Source organism: Capricornis sumatraensis, chromosome 18, assembly GCF_032405125.1.
Source record: "Capricornis sumatraensis isolate serow.1 chromosome 18, serow.2, whole genome shotgun sequence".
NCBI classification, from domain to species: domain Eukaryota; kingdom Metazoa; phylum Chordata; class Mammalia; order Artiodactyla; family Bovidae; genus Capricornis; species Capricornis sumatraensis.
Genome location: NC_091086.1, coordinates 20,869,355 through 20,874,715, shown reverse-complemented (window position 1 = coordinate 20,874,715; position 5,361 = coordinate 20,869,355).

Here is a 5,361-nt window from a genome sequence, read left to right as displayed (position 1 = left end):
ACAACATTCAATTCAGTTGATTTCTCCCAACTTCAGGAAATCCTAATGTTTGATGTGACTGTATTAGGAGGTGGGGCTTTGAGGAGATGCTTAGGTCATGAGGATAAAACACTCATAAATGGGATGAGTGTTCTTATAAAAGAAACCATATAGAGACCCCCCCCACAGCCTTTCTATTTTTGCAAATGAATAATTGCTGTTTTTGCCTTTGTAAACTATCTTTTCTCTTTAGTATCTTTGAAAATTCTTTCTCTTTGATATTTTACAGCTTTATTAAACTGTTTCACAGTGTTGCTTATCATGCACAGTATTCAGTGTACATTTTTCTGAGGCTTTCAGTTCTTCTGCAGAAAAGTTTCCAGCTATTATCTATTCAAATATTGCTTAACAATCATTTCTGCTATTCTTTCCAACAGGAAATTCTATGTTGAAGTGCCTCAATTTGTTCTTTTTTATCTGCTCTTCATATTTTTTTTTAATTTTTCTGGATGAATTCTTCAAATTATCTTTCAATTAAATAAATCAATCTGTAACTCTATCCAGTCAAGAGTTTATCCTACTTGTAGAATTTGTATTTAAGTCATTATATTTAATCATAATCGGACATACAATTAATTCCTATTTATAACCAAATGTTGTTTCATTTGTTCCTATTTTTGTATTACAATGTTGGGCCCTTTTTAAATGGAAAAAATTAATTTCTCCCAGCAACCTCAAAATACACATTTTAACGTCTTTGTCAGACTGTTTCATAAAATCACTTTCAGCAAGTTAAAGTTCCATCTGATGGTTTGGCTACATTGGTAGAATGACTTCTGTTTCAAAAAACAATAACAAAAAAATCTGCCTCAGAAGGAAAATGTATTTTCTTGTAAATCATGCTCCCTAGTACCACAGCTCTGTGGTCAATTACCTGGTTCAATAACATCAGGATTTGTTACTTTTTGAGATATTGCCATACTAAATATGCCAGATTCTCCCATGGCAGCTCTCCAAATGCTTACAAAATGGCTAAAGAGTCGTAGATGTTTCATGCAGATGTAATAACACCCACCAGGACATCACAAACCATTTCTTCATGTTTATTTTTTTAAATTAGTAAGAAAAATCTTTCTCCATTTCCTCAGTTCCCATATACTTCATTTTCCTTTGCCCATAGTTTCCACTATCATTAACATCTTATATTTGGTGTTATACTTGTTAAAACAGAAGGATTAATATTGATACATTATTAACTAAAGTCCATAGTTTACATCAGGTTTCATTTTTTGTATAGTGCTGGGTTTTAATAAATGCATAATGTTAAATATCCACCAATAGAAGAATAGTTTCACTGCCCTTAAAATCCTCTGTAATCCACCTATTCATCCCACCCCTTCTGCCCTGCTGCTGCTGCTAAGTCACTTCAGTCATGTCCAACTCCGTGTGACCCCATAGACGGCAGCCCACCAGGCTCCCCCGTTCCTGGGATTCTCCAGGCAAGAACACTGGAGTGGGTTGCCATTTCCTTCTCCAATGCAGGAAAGTGAAAAGTGAAAGTGAAGTCGCTCAGTCGTGTCTGACTCTTCACAACCCCATGGTCCGCAGCCTACCAGGCTCCTCTGTCCATGGGATTTTCCAGGCAAGAGTACTGGAGTGGGGTGCCATCGCCTTCTCCACCCACTACCAATCCCCTAAAACCACAATCATCTTTCAACTGTCTTCATATTTTTGCCTCTTCCAGAATATCATACAGCTGGAATCACAGTATGTAGGCTTTTCAGATTGCCTTCTTTCACTTAAGAATATGCATTTAAGTTTCCTTCATCCTTTCTTGTGGGTTGATCATTTCTTTTTATATCTGAATAATCCATTGTAATCCATTGTCCCATGATTTGTCCATTCAATTATTGAAGAACATCTGGATTGCTTTCAATTTTTGACAATCATGAAAAAGGCTGCTAAACTCATTGGTGTGCAAGGTTTTGTGTGAATGTAAGTTTTCAACTCATTTGGGTAAATACCAAGAGGCATAATTGGTGGATTGTATATTAAGAGTATGCTTAGTACATTTTTTTCCAAATGACTGTATTTTGCATTCCCACCAGCAATAAATGAGTTCCTGTTGCTCCACACTGTCAGCATTTGGTCATTCTAATGGGTATTTAGTGCTATCTCATTGTTTTTCAATTTGCATTTTCTTGATGACATACAATGTGAAAATCTTTTCATCTGCTTACTTGCTGTTTATCTTGTTTGGACAGGAGTCAGTTGAGACATTTTGCCCTCTTTTTAATTGGGATGTTTGCCCTTATTGTTGAGTTTACTGTATTTTGGTGAGTTCTATCTTTCATCTTTTTGATATATGTGTTCTGCAGACATTTTTTCCTGTTTTTTTTCAGTGTTTTTAACAGAAAAAGTTTCAATTTCACCAAACTCAAAGTCACACTAGATTTTCTATTATTTTCTAGAAGTTTTGTAGTTGTGCATTTTATATTTAGGTCTATGATTCATTTTGAGTTAATTTAAAGGTGTAACATCACTACGGCAGTGCCCAGTTTTCTTTCTTTGTATGTGCATGTACAGTTCTATCACCATTTGTTGAAAAAGACAGAGCTTTCTCCATTGGATTGCCTTTCCTCTTTGTCAAAGATTAGCTGATCATATTTGTATGGGTCTACTTCTGAGCTCTCTATTCTGTTCCAGTGATCCGTTATCTGATTTTGCACCAACTTTACAATATTGGTTACTACAGATTTACAATGAGTCTTAAGGTTGCCGTCAGTTCTTCCACATTGTTCTTCTTCATTATGGCAGATATTCTGTGTCTTTTGTCTTTCCATATAAATTTATTCAACTTCCAGTACAATGCTGAATAGCACTGGTGAGAGAACATATTCTTGCCTTGTTCCTGATCTTAGAGAAAAAGCATCTGGTTTCTCACCATTAAGCATGTTAGCTGTGTTTTCTATAATTTTTTTTTTTAAAGAATAAGTAATAATGTACAAGATTGTGGATGTTCTTTATCAAGCTAAGGAAGTTTCCATTTCTAGCTTGCTGAGAGCTTTCATCATGAATAGGTATTCAATTTTGTCATATAGCTTTTTAATAACCTATTGGTGTCATCATGATTTTTCTACTTTCTATTTTGAGAATATATGCGTTACATTAATTGATATTTGAATGTTGAACCAGTCTTGAATATTTGGAATAAATACCGCTTGGCTGGATGCATAACCCTTTTAATATACTGTTGAATTTGATTATTTTGTTGAGGATATTTGTGCCTGTGTTCATAAACGATATCTGTTTAAAAGTCTTTGGTTTTAGTGTTAGGATAATGTAACGTCTGGTTTTGGTATTAGGGTAATGCCAGCCTCATAGAAAGAATAAGCTTCTATTTTTTGGAACAGACTGTACTGAATTTTCATCATTTTCATCTCAAATATTTGATAGAATTCACCAGTGAAACCATTTGGGTCTGATGTTTTGTTTTGAAAGTTTAATAACTATTTTCAATTTCTTTAATACATAGGCTTATACAAAGTGGCAATTTTTCCTTGTGTGAATTTTAGTAGGCTGTGTCTTTCATAAAATTGGTCCAGTTCATCTAATTTATAACATTTAGGAGAACAGTTATTCATAGTACTCATTACCCTCTTAATGTTCCTGGGATCAATAGTGATGGCCCCTACATACAGGTTCTCAAAAACTGAAACATTTTCTCCAACATACTCAAAACCACACACACACAAAACAACAACAACAACAACAAAAAAAACCCTTCGAGGCCTGTAAGCTTAGATGGGGTACAAATCAAGACTAATTCTACTGTAATTTACTTTGTTTATGATTGAGATGAAAAGTGGGCAAAAAACTGTGCTATATAAGAAGGCTGGGTTAGCAAATTAAAAAGTAGGATGCAATCATCATAGTTTTCTTTAAAACTTTACACAAGCCCATGCACCCTAGAGCCCATGCTCAGCAAGAAGAGAAGCCACCACAACGAGAAGCCTGTGCACCGCAACTAGAGAGTAGCCCTCGCTTGCTGCAACTAGAGAAAAGCCCGCACAGCAATGAAGACTCAGTACAGCCAAAAGTAATAAATAAATTAAATTACATAAATGTGAAATCAAGACTTATCAAAAAATCATCAAATTGTTTACTGCTTTTATCTATTTATTTCTGTAATTTGCAACACAGAGAAGTTCACAGACAATAGTATTATCTGCTTTGTAGAAATACTGTCAAATTTATACTGCCAGCACCATTTTGCCTTTTTCTAGTAACTTCAAGGAATAGTAAGTTGCTCATTCCTTTGAATCTCAACTAGAGTATTCTAGGAAGGTATTTTTGTATGTCATCTTCCGGAGAAAGAACTTACAAGTTTTCTAAAATATAACAGTATTTGTATTTGCTACAAAAGGGACATGGTATACTTGTAAGTTTTTGCCTGTTTTAAGAGAGACTTAGTATTCAAGGTAAATAAAAAACTTGAATAATACAATGCAGTAGAAATCAATTTCAAAAATAAAAATATACACCAAGTCCACTCTGAAAACTAATGACACAAAAAGTGTTTGGAATTCTCTAGTTTACCTTATATGTAGTATAATTATCTACCTATGATAAAGGCTATTTATTAAAATATCATGCCACACCCCCAAAAAAGCTAGAGAATTTTAAATGAGAATTTTATTTACAGAAAAGTCACAGAGGATTAACAAAATTTCATGAACACAATATCATTAGCAATAATTAACAGAATCAAGAAAGGTTTAATATATATGTTACTTATAATACACATTAAAATAGCTTTCATGCTACCTTTATTCATTATTTTTTAATATTCCAATCTTTAACAAACCTAGAAATATTGTAGTATACATGGAACCGATGTACTATATACTTAAAAATTATGCTACATTATACATTAAGATATTAAGTCAGTTTTTTAACCTCCAGCAAATTATGGCCTTTCACCATAATTTATAAATTTAAAGGATATAAGCACCAAATAGAACTTAAAATGCATAAAATAAACTGGCATATATTTTAAAAGAAAAACATTACATTAGGAATATAATTAACAAAGAATTTTCCAAAGAATAGTGCAGAAGTAAGGTATATTTAAAGTATTATAAAGTCTAGAATGTCTTTTACTTACATTCTTGTCAACTCAGTTGAAAACACAAAAGCATTGACTGACTATGAAGCTATCATTTTTAAATGAATAGTAGATGGCAGCATGAGTCATTTTAAGCAAGAAAGGAAAAGGACTATATTATGCGCTTTGATTAGCAAATAACATTTTTTATCTAAGCAGTTCTCAGTGTTTCCATTATCCTTTAATGACAAGATTCTTTACGTACTGTGTGAAAA